The following is a 21,320-nucleotide window of genomic DNA, read 5'->3' on the forward strand; positions in this document are numbered from 1 at the left end:
ATCAGAGACATCACTGGAGAATTCCATCTATTCTTTCATTAACGGTGATGAAGTTACAGAGTTTTTGGAGGGGAGGAAGAAAGGAGGTAATGGAGAGACAAGGTCGGCCAATGGCTTAAATACCATTGTATTGTAAAACAATTTCCTGTTTACAAGTTTTAGATGTAATGGAACTATTGATACTTTCAAGCAATATTAGAATTCTGTCTTCACCTTTTGGCTGAGGGCTCATTTCCCAGTCACACTTATTTGTTCTTTTTATCAGAATGTCATAATAACTGAAGTGGCACAAACTATTCAGTAAGATTTGCTGCATCTGTTGAGAGAGAGAAGCATTTTGTAAATCCTCCAATTTACAAGAATAAGGAATATACTTTCTGCAAATGTCTTTATGCTTTCATTTGTGCTATTTTGGCATTAGACAGAAAGGATTGCATTCAGACAAAACCTTTTTTGATCTAAAGTATGTGAGAATCCACTGGTCAAGTTTCATTGGATTTGGATCTTGGCAATTTTTAAAAGTGCAAATTTATAATATTAAGCAATGCTTTTTTTTTTTTTTTTAATGTAATCTGAAAATTGTAACATTGTACGGTAAACATTGCCTTTTGCTTTATATCCTATGGGGATTAATACGCTACTTTAATTTTGTCTAAGCATTTTGTATACCTCCATTTTGGCTATAAAAAATTGAGAAGAAAAGATGTGGAGGAATGATTAAGATAAAAAATAGATTTAAAAAATCTAGTATAATAGAATCGGAGAATGGTTTGGGCTGGGAGGGACCTTAAGGATCATCTAGTTCTAACTCTCTTATCATGGGTAGGGACACCTCCCACTTCACCCATCCAGATCAGGTTGTCCAGGGCCCCATCCAGCCTGGTCTTGAACATCCACAGCCTCTCTGGACAACCTGTTCCAATGCCTCACCACCCAGTGAATGAAGAATTTCCTCCTAACATCTGATCTGAATCTCCCCTCTTTGAATTTAAAATCATTCCCCTTTGTCCTATCACCACCTATCTGTGTAAAAAGTCTCTCTCCATGTTTTTCGCAAGCTCTCTTTAAGTACTAAAAGGCCACAATGAGGTCACCTGGGAGCATTCTCTTCTCCAGGATGAAAATCCCCAGCTCTCTTAGCCTTCCTTCATAGAAGTGCTCCAGACCTCTGACCATCTTTGTGACCCTCCTCTGGACATGCTCTAACAGATCCTCATCCTTCTTGTGCTGGGCGCCCCAGACTTGGATGCAGCACTCCAAGTGGGGCATCACAAGGGCAAAGTAGAGGGGTAGAATCCCCTCTCTTGTCCTGCTGGCCACTCTTCTGTTGATGCAGCCCAGGATGTAGTTGGTCTTCTGGACTGCAAGCACTCACTGCTGGCTCATGTTAAGCTTTTTCTCCACTAGAACCTTCAAGTCCTTCTCTGCAGGGCTGCTCTCAATGACTTCTCCTCCCATTCTGTATTCATGTCTGGGATTGCCCCAGCCCAGATGCAGCACCTTACTTTTGGCCTTGTTGAACCTCATTAGGTCCCTTTGGATGGCAGACCTTCCTTCTGTTTTATCACCTACACCACTCAGCTTGGTGTCATCTGCAAACTTGCTGTGGGTGCACTCAATCCTATTATGTCATTGATAAAGATATTAAACAGTACTGGTCCCAAGATGGGCCCCTGAGGGACACCACTCATCAACAGCCTCCACCTGGACCACAACTCTCCGTCTGCAGTCATTCAGCCAGTTCCTTATCCACTGAATAGTCCATCCTTCAAATCCATCTCTCCAATTTAGAGATAAGGATGTCGTGTGGGACTGCAGAAGTCCAGGTAGATGACATTAGTCAGTCTTCCCTTCTTGACTGATGCAGTTGCTCCATCACAGAAAGCCACCAGATTGATCAGGCATGATTTAGCACTGGTGAAGACATGGTTGGTGTACTGAATTACCTCCTCTTGCAAATACTTCAACATTGCTTCCAGGAGGGTCTGTTCCATGATATTCCCAGGAACAAAGGTGAGATTCACCAGTCTGTAGTTCCCCAGGTCTTCCTTTCTAGCCCTCAAAAATTTCAGATGAAAGTGTGTGGGCATGGGTGAGAAAGCAGGGCAGGGGTGAGCTTAGAATTTCAATGATTTTTCTTGAATGAATAAATTTGAGCCATCAAGGCTGTTATTGATTTATTTCCACATGTAGACCTATGTGGCCTCTACAAGACTTTACATAATGGAAATATTTTCTTGATAGAAATAACAGTTGAAAAATTGTAGGGTTCTTCTTTGTACTTAATATCTCCAATTCACTGGCATCATTTAGGAAGTCCAATGTAATGATTATTTTGCTAACATCTCGACACACTGTAATTCACATCACTACTTCTAGTTTTCAGATGTCAGTCTTACCATAAGACAGCTGTCTCAAACTATTCAGGTATTGCACATACTAAAACCAATTGTCTGTGCAGACAATTATTCTCTCACAGATGGACAGACACCATGCTGTGATAGCTACCTACTCCTGCTAGATGAATAAGTTGAAAGAAATATACTCAAAATATGTTTCTTGCCCTCTGCTGCAGGTAAAAGGTTTACCTTGTCATTAGGCATATCGAGCTGTCAACAATATGAATGTAATTCAGCCATTTTCGCTTCTCAGAATTCAGTTGAATGGGGTGCACACAACCAAATGTCCATGCATTCTACAATTCAGTATGACTCAATAAAGATGAGATTAAGATTACAATTTTTCAAGTAGCATCAGGCACACGTGCCTTTGCTTTAGTCATCTTCCTGTCAAAAAAAATAAAAGTAAAAATAAAACCACCTTATGCACATCAATTTTAGTTCTGTGTACTGGGCTTCAAAGTTACATCTCTTTTTTTTTTTTTTTTTTTTTTTCTTTTTTTCTGATGTTGCTTTGCAGGTGTAAAATAAGATGAATTAAAAAAAAAAAAAAAAAAAGAGCAGAGAGTATAGCAGTTTACTTTGGCCAGGTTGTAACAGAAAGGTGAAAAATAAAGAATGCATGTCCTCGTGTGAGGATTGTCTGTTTTTGTGGAAAAGCTGTTATTACAGTACTAGTACTACAGAAAAATTCATGGTTCTGGTTTAGATGAGCTAATAAGAGATTTCCAAGCAGTCATAAAAACTTGTACTTACATTATACTAACTGTTAGCTTGCCATTACATTTCTTAACAGTCATAGCTGTTAACAAGCAAAATCTTCCTAGGAATGTTTTCCCCAGTGTGTCATATCACTGGCTTAGTTATACAAAAGCACCCAGGACTGCCAGTGTCAGCTATCTACCACTCTGCGTTTATAGAGGGGTCAAAGGGACCAGTATCTGGTCCCTTCCGCTTTGATTTCTTGGTCCTGGCTGCAATTCAGTGCTTGAAGCTTTAGATCCTTGGAGATAAAAGCAAAGGAGTTGTGCCAAAAAATTGACTATCGCTTTGAATTTCCTCATTAGCGTGAAATTTTCTGACAAAATCCAATACAAACAGAAATACCAACCCCAGTTTGGTCTCTAATCCCAAATCACACAGTTAGTCTAAGCCCTATTTGGCCATCAGTTGGCCTCTCTAATGCCAATAAGAATATTTTGAGCCATCCAAAGTGATCCGTTTCACTTAGCCGCCTACGCTTTGCCATGGTTACGTGAAGTAACTTCATGACACATGGCTGACATTTATTGCATTTGTTTGTTTGTTCAAGCTCCAGGAGGCTATCAGTGATATGCATCTGAGAGCGGAGGCTTGAGTTGACATCCCTCTAGCCCCCAGACTGTTAATTTTAACAATATGAGTAAACTCACCAGAGTTTCCCCATTGAATGTGTTTGGGACATGCCAGAGAGAAGGTGTTGCAGAGGGGGCCTGCAAAACAGCAGATGAAGGTGGTTTCATTGCCATGGGAACCAGACCGCCCATGGGGAAGGGAGCACAGATCTGGTAAGCTGGGGAAGGGGTACAGAAGAAACACATCATTATCTAGCTGGATTTATTTTTAAAATTGTTTGTGGCATGGAAATGTCACCTATGCATACTCGAGTTTGGAGAGGACTACGAACAACTTTGGTTTAAAGTGTACAGCTCTGCATCTGCTATGATTATCCTTACAAAGGTCTGGGCCACAGTGCTCTTCTCTGATACATTTGTGTATTAAAATTGGTGACCTCCTAGATATATTTTCTTAAAACTGGCAGCAGTATAGCCTGTTGGGCATTCATTGTGTGGGTTCTGTCTGAAAAAGCAAGCCAAATCATTTTGGTCCTCGTGAAAATTAAGATTACATCAAATGCTGAGCATTTTTAGCATCTTCACATGCTGCTTATGTCATCTGTGTAGCTCCAAAGTCAAAATGTCCTTCTGTCCATCACTGTTATGACCCTTTGAGTTTCTGGAGCATTCAGATTCAGGATAGATAAGTTACTATTAAGACATCTTCAACAGTGCAGAATCTCCCTTGTGACTCGAGTAATCAACAATGCTTTCATTGCAATGAAACCAACAAAGATGAAACTTAATTCAGATGATTAAATCATCAATATTATTTATGATTCTAATCAACAAGCAGGAAGACTGAAATCAATTAGTACTTCTCCACTAGCTTTGCATTTGTACTGTTTTAGTTAGTTCTCTAAAGGGAAGTTGATTCCCTCTCTCTTGTAGCCATTACAGATCCCAATTGCAACTGAATAAAAATTTCACTTGATGCTTCTCTGTCATAATGGAAATATGCAGTGGGAAACATTCTGAACATTTATTTAAGAAATTATATTCTGTAACTGAAACTGTTTTTGGCTTTTTTTTTTTTTACCTTTTTCATTTTTTTTAACCTTTTGTTTTTTTAGACAATCACAAAAAAAAAAAACCATAGAAAGTTCATTTATCATTGAAAGAATATTAACTTAGGTTGTATCCCATCCCATTATGTTTTAATACAAAGTTTCAATTAAAATGTACAAAAACATCTTAAAACATCAAATCAATAAAACTATAAAAAGTGTTCTTGAATTGTAACTTTTTTTTCCTATATGTCTAAACCAAAGCAAACATTACATATGATTAATAAGTAGATATATCTTGGTTAACATGTTTGTCAGTGTTTCAGAATTACAAGGTCTTACTGCAGTTGTTAGGGTGAAAAAGGCAAGGTGTTGGTTCTTCATTTTGTAATTAGTTAATAGCATTGTGTGGAGTATTTATTGAAATACTTTCATTGAATGAATATTCTTTACACTTCTAAGTAGAGCTAACTGCTGCCAAAAACTGACACATTGCTTCAATAAACTTTCAGTTTGCATAATTAATAACTTCTCCTATTGATCTGTAGTTTGGTCTATTTTAAAACTTCAGCACAAACACAATCTACTCAGTACATTAAATGTTAAATTATATTTTGAGGATTTAAATAAGTTGTAAATTTAGACAAATGTACACTGTCTTGTTTTAAATTTAATTTTAAATAGGCATATTTTATGAGATGTTTATGAGATGTTAGTGAGCATAGGGTATTTAAGAATGAATTTTTACACCTTTTGAATACTGATTTATTTGGTTTTGCCCTTGGATATTTCCTCAGATATCATATAGCACTGGACCGGGTCCTGTATTTTCTCTAAAACATTTTTTTTCAGTGAATATTATTGTATTGATTACATCTATGTAAATACAAAGATAGTCCTTGTTAATAGAAGAAAATTGGTTTAATGATTTCAGCAGGGCTAATAAAATCATGCTATTGCTTTCCAAGTTATACTGAAGAACTTTTCAGTCAAGGACAAAGCTTGAAGCTAAGGAACTATGACAAAAATATCTGATTTTACTTAGCATCTGTTTAACTGTTATGTATGTTGCTGAAGCCCATTTACTCTGACAAGAAATGTAACATAAACTAATAGTAGATTAAAACAGGAGATGTGATACATCTTTCCTATCCTTTTAGATATCTTGGCAAGGAATGTTTTGTAGATAACTGAAATTCAAAGGATTGGTCACATATTGAAAAATAGTTTTCTTTAGGAAAATTCTGTAAATTTAAGTTTCTATATGTGTTATGAAGGTTTTTTGTAATTGCAGCTTTTTATGGTAAATAGCTAGTACTATGTACAATCCATTGCTTATATCCAGCACTCTTTCTTTTCAGATGAAATTTTTTATCCCCCTTCTCTAGTTCTATAATACAGTGAAGCATTTGATATTAAGATACATATGTCTGATGTATATGGCTTTTATAATATGGTCCAATTCCTTTCTATAGACAGACCTTCATGATTAAATATTGGTCAGTTTGTATTGTTGCTTTTATAATCCCTGAAGCTTATTGGTAGCTGCATTGGACTATGACTACCTTATTTCAAAGAAAATTCAATTTTTATTTGCTAATTACATTTTATTCTCTTATTTTGATTTAGAAAAAAATAAGTCCATCTATTAAACAATATATAACTGGAATAACTATTTAGAAGTTTAATTGGATTCATAAGAGGTGGGGAAGAATAGGTCAATGCTAGCTCACCTCCTCCAATGCTCTTCTGAAATAACAAGGTTTCTGTTACCTGCTGGCCATTTGATGACCGCTCCATAGAAGACAAAGCAGGAAAGTCTGCTGCTCCTTTGCACGTGATTGCACTCCTGATTTTAAACAGAATGTAATCCACCAGATGACAAATGACTGTAGTAAATAGCTTTTGGTGCAACTTGATACCTCTAGAGAAGCTTCACTTAAGTTTTCTTCTTTAGATCAGCAAAGATTTTAGCCCATGATTTACAGAAATTATAAATTTTAAAGTGTTGCTACTTTCATTTATAAATGTAGTTATAAAAAACATTCAGTAGACTGAAGTAATGTGAAAAATATTTATTGAGGTTCTTACCACCTTGTATTATAAGTAATCACTCTTTACCAGAATAGTTTTGTAACTGAGTACAGGATAATCTACTGGTTTCAAAGTAATTTTTTCAAAAACAACTGTCAATGTCAACATAGAAAAGATGAAGGAAAACATATGCCATAGTTATCACAGCTGCTTAAAAATCATCAGAATTTTAATTCTGCTAATGAAATACTGAAATATTTAATAACCAGATTGGAAGGATTAATACTGCTGGAATTCTTCAAACAGACATAAAAAGTTTTGTGGTGTGAAAAGTCATCCCAGTATCTAAGCAGAACAAAACAACAAATTTATTTAAAATGTAAGTCTAAAGAAAATTCTTTAAAAATATATTGACAAAACAAATCTCTATGGGAGCTTGGACTCGTGTGTGTGTGTGTGCATTTTAGCGGTGGTTTTTCTTTCTTTCTTTATTTTGATAGGGGCAAAAAAGAGAAATACACAGTAGTAAAAATTGGTGTCTGAAGAAATAGAAATTGGTGTCGGAAGAAATAGAAAAATGAAGTATTTTTTAGCTGAATATAGAATAATAGACTCTACACATATCAATTGACAATATCGTGTCAATTTTGATATTATGGCTTTTTGACAGTGTTATTATTTGTTAAGCAAATCATACCTTTTTACCTCAGCTACATTACTGATTTCCATTTGCATTAATTCACATTGTCATCTGAATAATTTTAAAATTAAATTGTTTTAATTTAAAATTGCTGATAATGGAAATTGGGATTTATTTATTTATTTATTTATTTCTGAAGAGCCAGTTCTCCTAATATTTTGTTTTCCTCATATCTTTCCACTTGTTTTTAATTACTAGCTACATTTCCATGAAGAATGCAATCTTTTGTTGTTTAAGGGTTCCTCTGCCCATGCTGCTTATTTCTTTCATGCAGACTTAATTTGTTGCTTCTGGCAACCAGGTTATCTTTAAAGACACATAGTAATGTTGCAAACAGTGAATACTGACTTCAAGAGAGAAATAAGTAAACTTTTCAGCAATGCACAACGTATCAAATCTTGAGGTGCTGTGCGCTGATAGAGTTTTGACTTGAGCCAGACTTTGTTTTCCACTACCTGAGTATTTATCTGCTCGTGCTTCCATGTAAATGTTTTCAGTAACAATCAAGAGAGGTGAAAACTGAAATTGCATCATAACTGAACTTCTGTTAAAACAAACAAACAAAAAAAAAAATCAGGCATGCCATACAGCATTCCTTTGGCTTTTGTGGTTGACTTTGTACATATAATATAAATATAATGATTGTATGAAATAGGTTTCAAGGAGAGCAATAACTGTATTGCATGAATTAATGGTAGTTGTATCAGGGCTGGATAAAGTCTTAATGTAAATGGGAATGCTGCTCAGTTGCACAACTCTGACCACTTCACATGTGAGGGGAAAACTGCATTTTACTTAATGGTGCTAGTAAGGCTGGAATGGAAAGTTAAAGGATCTCTTACTTTATTCGTTAATAAGTAGTGTTTTCTACATAGCTTTTTCATGGTTATTCTTCAATTTTGTACGTTGATTTAAGATAGCAATCTTGTAGACCAAGCTTTTCCTTCCAAGGTAGAAAAGAAAATAAAAAATAAATAAAAATCAGCAGAAGATATTGCCCTCCAAACCTATCTTATTGAATGTGTACCTTTCTTAGGAACAGTGCAAATTACATGGCCATCATTTTTTCATTACAAAATACTAGACAGCAGTAGACAATGTTAAGCAGCTGGCTATCCCAAACCATTCCCACTTCTGTGGCACAGGTCTTGTCCCTGTCTTCCAAGCTGTGCAGGCACAGCTGTTTATGGAACAATCCTATGAATTAGATCAGGGGACTGTCTACTCTAAATAACTGGAAAAAGTATGTTTTAAATTGTCACCTTGCCAAATATTATCAGTACCACAGACTGAACATACGTTGACAGATATGGGAAACTCAGTTAGCAAAATAGTCCTACTTAGGACAATTGGGGTGAGAGTGATCACCTCAAGCTCTTTTATTCTTTATCAGCATCTAATTCATTTGTATTAAAAGCTGGCTAGATAGCTGGGAGTGTTGGGAAGCCAGTATGCTAATTACCTTACTTTAAAAATAAATGCCTCAGAGCCACCGGGGCATTTCTGTTGTGTTTTAGATTATTCATAGAAATTATGAGGTTATCAACTGTGAATGTGAAATTGCTGGGCATATGCTCAGATATCATCTTCCTAAGATGTGCAATTATTCAGGATGTCATCTCAGTCTTCCAGCAACCAACAACTTCTGTTTCTACATAAAACATCATCAAGGTATTAGAAAGCCTTTGGCAATAGAATACAATTAAAATACCTCAAGCAGTGAAAGCCATTAATATGAAAGAGGCTAAGTTCAAGAGAAATAGTTAAGGCATGTCTACTTGACACAGACAACAGCACAGAGCCCTTAGTGATTAAAACACCCTGCTGAGAATCTGAGGTCTTTGTGGACACAATACAGTGCCTGAGCTGCTACATTTAAAGCTACATTTAAAGCAATTTGTAGCTCTGTGCTACACTTCAGTGGCTACAGGCACCAATGGTACTTCTTTTTTCAGGGCAAATCATATCAAGGCGGGAATAGTACAGATGTTTATGTCACCAGCTTCAAGCTTGCTTGCGTTAGATTCAGTTCCATGTTTTGCTACTGCTTCCCTCTGATGCTGCAGCCAAGTTCTTTCAGCTCACCTGTATGGACATGTCCAGCTTGAGCAACTTGGATATAAACGACACGTTCTGCAGGAGCAATAAAACCAAGGAAACATTCCCCCAGACTCACAATTAACTATGTCCTTTGAGACCAAGAATTCTCTGTCAACATTATACGCGGACTTCTTGTTAGCATTTACGTTACTTTTACTAGCAAGCCTATGGAGATAATGAAGTTTTCATCTTTCAGAATAAAAAGGATTAAATACACTGCACTGTTGAGAAACACCTTCATCTTTAGATGCTTTGCTAAGCTATCTTCATGGATTTTTTTTGAAAACGATACTCATGTTCAAAATGGTATCCAGATTCTTAAAATTCAAATGAAAATATTATGTGCAGGAAGCTTTCACTTCACTGTTACTGCATTTACTTTCTAAATGCAAATTACAAATTTAGAAGAAAGAAAGAAAAGAAAAGAAAAGAAAAAAAGAAAGAAGAAAGAAAACGTTTGTATTTTCTAATTATAGAAACTTCTACAAATGGCAGCTTCAAACCATGACTTTCTCTACCCATAGAAGCAGGGAATATACCACTGAAACATGGTTCTACATGCTATCTTGCTGATGGGTTTGGGATCTGACCCCAAGCAAATATCTCCGTGCAGATGAATATGGGGTCTGTGTATTCTTAGTTCTTGAACTAGGATTAAATTGCCACCTGTGATGATTTCTGAAATCCCATCACTGGAAAGAGAAAAAACTATTTATTCTAAACTAATTTAAGAGTTTCCATTTAAAGATGGAAATCACTTTCATCTCTTTCTATATAATAAATGAATTACTCATTTCAATTAATGTACTTTGACCTTAAAAATGGTGGAACCATTCTTTCTTTATCATCTTGCCTCATGAGACTGTGTTTTCCAAGAAGGCAATGTCTCTTCTCATTGCAGTGGTTATGGAAGAATCAAATTATCAATGGTACTATCTAGATGGAAGTCTTATAGTTTTGTATGGACAAATTAAAGCTGTATATCCCTGTCCAGTGAAATTATGTCTTTTAATTTAGCATTTTGACTTTTATTTATTTTTTTAATTATTTGCCATAAGGCCTGTCTGCTATGGGTAACCAATTTATCATTGAAAATGATCAACCTAGCAATAATAATTTTAACTGTAAAATTTCCTTTCCTTCCTCTCAGCCTTTCTCATTAACTGAACAACAACAACAAAAGAACAAAAGGTTGTTTTCTTTTTTTTTAAATTATTTTATTTAATATATAAAATATTATGAATCAGTGTACCAGGTACTTTAATAAAATTTGCATTTAATATGTGCTGTACTTCCATTTCGTAAGTTGTTTTTCTGATTTGATCAAGTACCTAGTCAGAGCCTCTGACATTATTTATTAACTGGTTAATATTCATAACTATAGTTTCCCGTAAGTACTTACCAACCTTCTTATCAATATCTCTGCAACCATCACAATTGGTATTATATAGCAGATGGCACTTGCCAAAATCATCTTGCCCCCTGCAACATAGCCTGGCATCCTGCAGGTCTCTGCACTTTCACTGAGCTCTGAGAGCTGCCTTTCATCACAATTCCTGGTGCCCCTGAGTGCTCGTATCACCAGTCATACTCTGCAAACTGATTTTTAGAGGTCACCATACTGGTGTTGGCTCTCTTAAATTTCTCAAGTAATTCCTACCCCTCCATTTTCATTTAGGTGAAACAGAAGCTTTTTATTTGCAACGTATAAAGACATACTAAATAAGCAGTGTTATAAATGAATGCTTGAAATAATGTCTTGAACAATGATCTGAATAGCTCAAAGCTATTTTTATGATCTGTATGAGACTGATGTGTGAAATGGGATCTGTGGCTTCAGTGAAGAAAGTCTCTCTTTGCTTGGTGGCTCTCATTGTTTCCCCTAAAATAAACTCAGCCAAAAAAATAAAAATATAAAAATCAGGTTTTCAGATTTACAGCATGTTTTTAGAAATCTGCATGTTCTATTCTTGCATCATCTTTATCTTTTGAATCTCTGCTTCATGTAGCCCATTTCTTGATTTTTTTCCCTTTGATAATCAGACACCAGATGACCTTCAGCAACACAATTCCCCACTCCCAAATCAGACCAGGGTAGGTGTAAAAAGAAGGGAAAAAAAAATCCAGCTAGGTCATTTCTGTACATTGTAACCTCATTATTGGGCATTTGTATTGACTGAAGTCTGTCACTTTGGTTGGAATTTGTTTAAGCTATATAAATTACAATGATAACAAATCTTGGATTTGTGAAATTGAATAGCAAATTGCCAGATATGGTTTAAAGTTTATCATCTCAATTTTACATTCAAAGAGTTTTGATTTCATAACAAGACTGATGCTCAGCAAGTACAGCAGAGTGTAGAGGCTGGTGGACAAACCATGAATGTGACATCATTACAGCCAGAGGCTTGAAATACAGCTCCAGGGACTTGTTTCATTCTGAGGTTCGTAATGGAGATTTTGTGATCTGAGTGAAATAAATGTGGGGAATATGAGGTGGTTCTGAGGTGGCTTGGCAATGAGGGATGGCCACTTTGAAAGCACTACAGAGTTGACTTTAGAGCACTTTGGTCCATGCAGCTGGAAGCACAGCTGTAGTGAGCAGATGCACCAACTGTTAGAGCATTCACAATAAACTCAGTGGTGCTCTTTAGGGTTAGAGCAAATCAGCAAGAAAGAGCTATGCTTTGATGGATACTGACAATGATCATCACTAATGATGAGATTTCAGGTGTGTGGAATCTATAGGGAGAGTAATCAAGAGCCCTGAGTTGCAGTTAGCCATTTGGACAGTAACAGTTTGAAAATGTGCTGTTGGCCAAACAGCTAATGTATGGCAGGGCAGCGTTAGATGTGTGATGGCAGTCAGGAGCATTAGACAGACAAGTGCGCATAGGACCCATGCTGCAAAAGGGCTCAGGCTGGAGGAATGTCTGGTGAAAGTAGCCCCTTCCTGGCTGCTTTTCCGGTGCATTGGCAGAGAGCAAACAAACACCAGAACTGCTGTGCATATGAAGGAGGCTGTCGATGTAGTCATAAGACAGACGTATTCCAGTAGACCTATGGAAGCATTACATGAACTGAATACATCCACAGTAAAACAGGGGCTGCTATGTCTGCATGGAAGACCCAGACATATTTCAGGAATGAAGACACTTAGGACCCTAAGTGGCCCTGTGTTTGCAAAAGCCAGTCCATAGAGGGCTATATGTGAGAGGCATTGGTTACTTTATACTTCTTCCCATGTAAAAAGGCAGCTGTGTTGTTATGCTCCCAAAGGACATCTGAGTTCTTATAGGTTGGAAAAATCACCTACAAAATAACTAAGAAATGTAGATGAATTTCCCAAAGCCCCAAATACAAGCATGCTTATTTGGTAAAGATAAACTGAATCTAGCATGTGTTTCTGCTATAGGTAACCAGCAATAGCATTGTGTATGGATGGGTAATTCTATTGTCTGACTTCAATGCCCTATTGTGGAGAAACTTTCCTTCCTTTAAAGGAACGTTTTCTTGTGATTAGGTTGTCATTGATGAGGTTATGATTAGCTGTATCAAAATACAGCTTGTTATATGGCATAAATTAAACAAGGCACAGACTCTTGCATTCCCTTCCTCAAAAACAGGCAACCCACAGCGCTGTCATCAAAAAAATAAGGCATATGCACACCACAACAAGGAAAGATTCCACAGTTAATCTTGAATCTGCAGTTGATATTCTGGTTGACTTCTTCAGAAGCTTATTTGCATCTCTTGGATTCTGTAAGACAGAGTGATAACACAATAGACTTTGATCTTGAGGATTTATATGCTATTTCTTCCCTCAAATCCTTCAGTATCTTCTGTGTTTTCATGAAAAAAATGTATTAGCTAATTTATTTAAAGCCATAGGCAACTGTCTGGTTATTTTTCTAACAGTGTTAGTCACTTGTCTGACTTTTAACATGACTTACTGGTCTTCTATTATGTGCCACTTTGCCTGAATTCCTTTTCTGAAATTGCCATTAGTGCTTAGGTAATAAAAGCACAACAGCCTGTACATACTTCACATCACCCAAGAATCTAGCTGTCAGGGCTGTTGTTTTTCTTAGTAATCTTTGTACAGGTAAAAACAGCAACATCTTAGAGGCTTTTATCAATGATTATCCTATTGTAGAGCATATTTCATATACTGGGAAATGTGCTGTGTACCATTTTGGAATGGTATTATGGTATTAAGGTTTCATAACATTCCATCAGCATGTAGATACTGCAGTAAGAAGAACCTGATTCTGACTTTTCTCTAACTTTGTACTTGCATAACTCCATTGCTTCAGATGAATGGAGGAGAAGTCAGAATCAGGTCCAGAATCAGTTGCATAGGTAAGCAGCTGACTAAGGAGAACCTTTGGGATTTTTTCTGGAAGCTATAAACATCCTTAATTCTTCAGGTAAGTTTGACATCTTCTAGAGTTTTTACTGAAATGTGTTCATAGAATCATGGAATGGTTTGGATCAGAAATGACCTTAAAGACCATACAAATCCAACCCCTTGCCATAGGCAGGGACACCTCCCACTAGACCAGGTTACTCAAAGCCCCATCCAGCCTGCCTTAAACACATGCAGGGATGAGGCATCCACAACTTCTCTGTGCAACCTGTTACAGTGCCTCACCACCCCTGAGCTTTTTGTTTGTTTGTTTGTTTGTTTGTTTGTTTGTTTTTTAGTTTAAGGCCATTCCTCCTTGTCTTATCACTACCCTCCCTGACAGAAGATCCCTCCCCGGCTTTCCTGTAGGCCCCCTTTAGGTACTGGAAGGCTGCAACAAGGTCTCCCTGAAGCCTTCTCTTCTCCAGGCTGAACAATCCCAACTCTGCCAGCCTGTCTTTGTAGGAGAGGTGCTCCAGCCCTTCGGTCATCTTCAGTGTCACACATTTAATGCTTGTAGGGCTCAAGTCTTTTTTCCAACAGTTTTATGTAGCTCCATATGCATTTTTCCAAGTGTCGTCTTTCCCATCTCCAGGGGAGTAATGAGTAGAGCAGTAACAAGCATCGCTCACAGTGGGACTCTTACTTTCATGATGTTACTGCTGCTCATGTAGCTTTTCCTAAATTAGCTTTAAACTAGCTGCTTGGGTCCTTCTAAGAAAATAGCTGCAATTGGATGGAATACAGTACAGCTTCCAGAGAGACTTGGTAAATATCCAGCCCATTAATCGCTGTTGAGATCCATGCTGCTGTACCTACGCAACTGTCAGAACCAGACCTACTTAAAGTCAGTTTGGGTAGAATTACTCAGGATGCAGTCAACCCTGTTTGTTCAGGGGAGATGAACTCTCAGGTCCAGTGTCTATCATTGCCATCCAAAGCACAATTTTATCCATATCCTCATGTATTTCTGTGAAATTATTTGCATAATTTCCTGTCTATATTACCACTAGTGTAAGTCTTAGTTAATGAGATGACTGTAAGTTGGCAGCCATTTGAAGGTATTAATTTTTTAAAAATACAATATCTTTCTTCACTAAACAAACTTGTTATTGTTCAAAGACTAGTAAAGACTAATGTCATCAATTTTTATATACTGTTCTTCCTCTGTGGTGGTGAAGGCTGTTTACTTTATCCTATATGATTGCCCATTTTATGCTATATGAAGTCTTAGAGCCAGCCAAAAATTACAATATCCTAAACATTTTCAGAAGAGCACAAGTGTGTCTGCTTCCTGCTGTCCATTACCTTCCTACTACCCCAGAGTCATAAATTCTGGATCAAGGATACTTGTGGGTACCTTCCTCTTTGTATCCATTTATGCACCTCTTGTCCATGAATGTACGCAATTGCTTTTTGAACCTATCAATACTGTCTGCCTCCACTATTCCCTTGGTGAGTCTGGACGGGGAAAAAAACCTCTCACAATACCAGTTACACAAGGTAAACAAGTTTTCTGAGTGTTTGTTTAAAGGTTATTTTTACCATAAATATCATCTGTCGATATTTTGACTTTTTACTGCAGCAGGTAGCTGCACAAACCAGAAAGAATTATTTGGTTTGATTTATTCATATGGATTTTAGTAATGCTATTGACAAGGCATGTATGGACCTACTGTCTGACTCCCGACTATCATAATAAAGAAACACAAACATAAGATGGTGGATGGCTCTATCCATATATGCAAATTATAGCAGTTATACAGCTACAGGCCAGTGTAGCTTTATCTTCAAATACATGTAGAATCACAAGTCCTTCTTATAAGCACAGCAGCTTGTTTGGGTGGATCCAAAGGTGGAAGATCAGGTTAAACTTCAGAAAACAACAGACCTGATTCTTCCAGACCCTTGATAACGTGCTGCAATTTAGATGTGGGTTCCTTCCCACTGCAGTCCATGATAATATTTACCTGAGAAAGCCAGGCTTGAGCCTGGAGCCCCCTGCTGAACTGGAGCCCGTTGACAAAGATCAGTTCGAGGAGTAGTTTGGGGAAGGTTTGTAAACAGCTGAAGTGGAGCCTTCTGGGTTTAATGTGTTCCATAACCAGTTCAAACAGGGCAGTGACTGAAAACCCCAGATGTCAGAGTTACACAACAGCTCCTTCAGAAAAGCAGCTTTAAGTTTTCAGTGGGCTTTATAATAAAAAGCATGCAACAAAGGACTGAAATGTTCACCTACAGATAGTGAAGTGCTGGCTTTGCTAGCAGCACTCACCCACCATCAGCTCTCAGCTCATCCTTTCATGGGGGGAGAGATGGATCTAATCTTCTTCTTCATCCCTAATGCATGTTTTTACATTACCCTTATGTTATTGTACACGTGGGCCGTGTACTGCAGACTTAATGCAGCAATTTGTAGACCTGCATCAATTTAGAGCCTTTTTTGTTTGTTTGTTTGTTCTTAAATAAATGCTATATTGAGTGCAAATTTTTTTTTTTTTTTTTTTTTTCTTCCACCTGGACTAAAGTTGGGGTCTTTAAGGAGAAGGTGGTTCTTTCAAAACTAACAGAAGCTTAGTATTTTCTATTCATACCTCTAGCTTCATATCCGAGCAGTACCCAATTCCATCTGATCTATTTCAGCCACTGACCATGGGATGTGGTAAGCTGCAGCCCGTGAGCAGCACTTCACACCCCCTCTGAAGGGAGTCATCGGTGAGCAAAAACATCAACCCTGGTTCTGAAGCTGTTTAAAAAATTTCATCCCAGGTAAACAGTTTTTAACTTGCTAACATGTCTAAAATTTTCCATGAAGCTCTGCAAATTTCATCCTTCTAGGGGACCATTAGGTCAGGATTCTTCTACCTGGCACTTGTATTTGGCAAGGTATTCTTTTCTATGATATTATGGAGCTATAACAGCATTGATGCTTGTTTTACAGTCTAGCCATTTAAAATGTCCAGTCTTTTTAAATAGGAGAAGGCTGTTTTTATACTGAAGAATGATTTAAAAGGATCTATACCAGTCTGAATTTTTATTTTGTATGACTAGCATTTTGGTTTGGTTAAGAATCTAAACTGGAGTGAACTTTGGGTTAACATGGACCCACACAGTCTCCAACATCAGTCTACATAATTATCTTTACTATAATACAGCCTTTTCATACAAGGGAAGAAACAGCCTCCAGCTCTGCCATCCCTTCAAATCCAAGCTGCTATCTCCTCCAACCTCACAGTGCTGGGCCTTCTTAAAAGGGGACTACTTCTGGTTCTGAAGTCTGCAGGATGCAAACCTTCACCTGCACTCATTGCAAAGCTCTGCTGCATCATAAATTGTCTCATTATCACACACAAGACTCTTCAGGTTTGACACTACCCATCTACTTAGACCACCTTCAGACTTCCTGGAAGGTTGTGAGATGATCAGGACTTAGCTGAGCACTGTCATCTTTCGCTTTGCATTTCTCTTTGCCTTTTCCCTCCCCCTCTGACTCCTTCTGTCATTTATCACCAGTCCACTGATCTGTACCTATATGTGCTATTGACTTTATTTGAGTGTTTGCATGTGACTACAGTGAAAAGTCAGTCAGGGTGTCACACCTCAGTATGTCCCTTACCTTACCTCTGCCTCACTAAAATAAATACTAATGCTAACATCTAGAAAATCCATCAGGAAAAAACTTCTGCTAAGAGCAACAGTTTGTAATTGCTGACTGGTCTCCACTGGAGCACTATAAGTGCATTTTTATAGGTTTCTTTTCCTCTCAAGGCTTAGTCAGTGAGGCTTGACAAGTTTTTTATTAACAAGGTGTCTTATTGTTTCATGGACTGTTTGCTTTTTTATTGTACTTACTGAACAGTGTAATATTCTAAAAAGCAAGAGGACACATTGGTTGCTGATTTCATTTTATATAAACCGGCAAACATATAATCTTACCTGATTATGCCATTTCCTTCCACAGGTGTGAGGAAACACTTCATTAAATGACAATTTCCTGGGTAGCTTTTCACCTTTCCTATTTGATCAGCTGTACAGCACACTGTTTTCTGCTAAATGCCTTGGACTCAGGAAAGTAAGAATAAGAAGAATCTAACAGCTATCCCTAACTAGCAGCATACCTTGTGTGGCAGAATATCAGAACAACAGCTAGCTGGGGTCTGGTTCTGCAGTCAGGCAATGAAGGTGCTCTCAGTAACTCCCTCAGAGGCATTCTGCTTGCAAGATTCTGAACTGCTGTGTTAGCATTTGTTAGTGAGACAATGTATTTGGTTCTTCACAGATTACTGGGTCCCACTGTATGCCTGTGCATCAGAAGCAATGCACCAGAGTGAAACCTACCCTGCAGACTTCATGACAAAAAATCAGAATGAGCCTGTTTCCTATCAAAGCTTCACATTTTTGGTATATGGAAAGAATAATGGGCTCAAAATCTTCTTCTACTGAGTCATCAGTGTAGTATCTACATGGCCCTCTCCATTGAATTGAATCTGTCTCTCATTTGGAGATTGAATTTGGGATCAAATCAAATCTTCCAGTCATCTGGGGATGATACAGAGAACTATGAGAACTAAGAGTGCAATGTACTTCCACACATCTATTGTCTCAGCATGTTGTATGCTTAGAACAAAGTCCGTGCTTTGAACTAGTGGAGATGGAAAGGTGTTAATCAGCATTTAGCAAAAGTTATCCCAAAATCTGAACTTAACCATCCTTGCTACTATGAGGCAAACCATAAAATCTATTTTCAACAATCTTTTAGTTATTCCATCATCAAAATTGGAACTGCAGTACCACAGGTACTAATTTAAAAGCAAGCTCATTTTTCTTCATAATAAGACCAAATATTTTTCTGTATGGAGTTCTTTTCAGTGTCCTTGATGCAGGAGTGTGAAGCACTTTTTATAAAACAGATGGTTCTAGCTCAGCACTGTAGTATTACTGATGGCTGCTGCTTTAGTCAGGTGGCCAGGACCCTCTTCTCTAGAGGAGACTGATGACAGCAGGTGATGCCAGTGAAAGCCTAAAAGGATTGAGAAACATGATGAATTGCCTATTCTGCTCCCTCTCATCTTATGCCTTTTTTCCCCAGACTGTTTTGTTGAGGGTGATACTCAGTGTAATACAGAAGATAGCTTGGGTATGTTCACACAGCTGTCATCAACTCCTTTTGATTGCAGTTGTGTATATTAAGTGTGGTAGCTAGTATCCTTTGCTCTGATTTTATTTATTTATTTATTTATTCAGACCTGGAGACCTCATAAGATGTCACATATACCAGCAAGAGTAACAGTCTTATTTCAAAGTCTGGGCTCTTCCCCTGGACAGATTCAAGCTGGCACTCCAAAAGGAAGAAAGCTCTCCAAGGTATTACTGTTTTTCCAAAGCAGCTAATCATCCAAGAGAATAATATGAAATATGATTAGCTCTAACTACCCCTCCAATCTGTGTCTTATTCAGTGCTCTTTGAATTCAAAATATAGTCTTCTTTTGACTTCAAATAATGTAACTCATGTCTTCTGTGTTAATTTGCTAATAACCTACAGTCTCATTCACTTAACATGGTAAGCAAACCTATTTTGTGAACTGTGTTTTGTTTTGAATGCTCAACTTTCATCAAAATTATGAGAAATACTTGAAAATAGCACCCTCTTCTTCTCAGCATGTAGAATTTTTTTTCTGTAATTCTTGTGAAATAAAAATAAATATACCGTAAATGATAGGTCAGAATTAATGTAGTATATGACTCTAGAGGCATTGCTATCTGGCAGAACAAATCCTAATGAAATCATTATTCAAAAGAAACCCTGCTCCCATGTTGCAGAATGAATATGAAAATGATCAATTAATGTGCTTAAACAAAAAGTTGATAAATAGACAGAAGGCATGGTTGAATAAAATTCAGCTAAGTTGGGTAGTTTGTATTTCATTTTGTGCTTATAAATTCATGTTATAGATGCCTAGTGGAGACTTGGTATTTTCCCCTGGTTTTCCACTAGTGAGTCATCACTGTACATTTTTCTGATGCATCCCTGATTGATATCATATCACTGACTGTCCTGTGGCAAATACTCCCAGCAGTTTGGTGCATCCATATTACTCGATTTTAATCAGATAAGCCATTTTTTTTCAACAGCTGCTCTCACCCTATGCTGGCTTTCTTCAAACTTAAATAATTGACACTAATAACTGATTTAAACATAGTGTGGTATTCAAGGTATTCCCATTTATAAACAAAACAATAACAACAACAACAAAAACTATCTTCTTGCAATGTAGAGTAAAATTTACTCAGTTTTGATACTTTAAGGGACTATTTTATTATCACATTTAATGGGTTTTATCAGTAAATTATACTTATTTCACTTGAAGTGGCTTCATATACTTATATTCAAGAAGGCACAGCCTTTTTCTTGTAGTATGGCTCTTTCTGCAACTCAGATTATTCTATTCTATCAAGACTGAAATTGGGCAGTTTTCAAGTGTTTCTCATAGTTGTTCAGACAGGAATACTATGCTAGTTTCCCTTTCAGCAGTGCTTGTAGTTCCTGCGCTCCCAGAAAAATGCAGGTGTGACTGAGAAGACTGCTGAGGTGGTGTCTGAGGAGGAGCTGATATGAGTTACTCCACAGTTCTACCAAACTCCATAGGTTAGTGTCACCCTCTGAATTTCTTCTTCCATGATGAACAACTGCCTCTCACCAAGGATGGAAAGGCATTGTTAAGAATGAGTCCAGAGTACAGTTAGGAGCAGTATTTTTATTTCCCTTGAGGAACAGTGGTCATATTACTCAGTTAAAACAGTCCAGGTTTTGATTTTTCATTTAAGAGACAAAATTATTTGTGGCTAGCCATAGTTATGAAAGATTTACTTTGAAGAACAATATAAAACTGCTGATGCAACTAAAATGAAAATATTATTCAGAGGTAAAGCTATAGGAAGTAGGATGTATAAAAGCAATTTAATTTCACTGGTTTCAGAATCATTGCCTTTCATCTATTTTAGATCTATTTTTAGTAAAATTTTGCAGCCTGGAGGTTAATTCATATGTTAATGTATGTTTGTCTTTCAGAAGCTTATTGATTTGAACCACTATTTCTATTGAAGTGGTCTAGAAATATTAATTTACATGCACTGTATCTATATTTCCTCTGCAAGCTACACAAAAGGCTTTTTATCAGAGCTTCTTTCATTTACTCACTTTTCTGGAAAACTGTGTGAAACACAGGTTGGTACAGTAATAAGTTTCTTCATGATCCCTAAGGTAATGAAGTTTACTTATAAGGGTCTGTGCCATG

At 37.1% G+C, this 21,320-nt stretch overlaps 1 protein-coding gene across 9 annotated transcripts in view; it reads left to right on the forward strand.

The window, feature by feature from the left end:
• The window catches only part of VGLL3 (vestigial like family member 3), a 93,458-nt gene that overhangs the window by 29,164 nt on the left and 42,974 nt on the right, over positions 1-21,320 (forward strand). For 6 of the 9 annotated variants that reach the window (XM_035315317.1, XM_035315325.1, XM_035315319.1 and 3 more), the window contains exons 3-4: positions 17,986-18,820; positions 19,269-19,388. The gene's annotated coding sequence lies outside the window, so the exon portion shown is untranslated. The remainder of the gene's footprint in view (positions 1-17,985; positions 18,821-19,268; positions 19,389-21,320) is intronic. The other 3 variants (XM_035315318.1, XM_035315323.1, XM_035315324.1) reach the window with 1 other exon arrangement.

This window comes from Oxyura jamaicensis, chromosome 1 (genome assembly GCF_011077185.1).
Source record: "Oxyura jamaicensis isolate SHBP4307 breed ruddy duck chromosome 1, BPBGC_Ojam_1.0, whole genome shotgun sequence".
In the NCBI taxonomy this organism is placed as follows: domain Eukaryota; kingdom Metazoa; phylum Chordata; class Aves; order Anseriformes; family Anatidae; genus Oxyura; species Oxyura jamaicensis.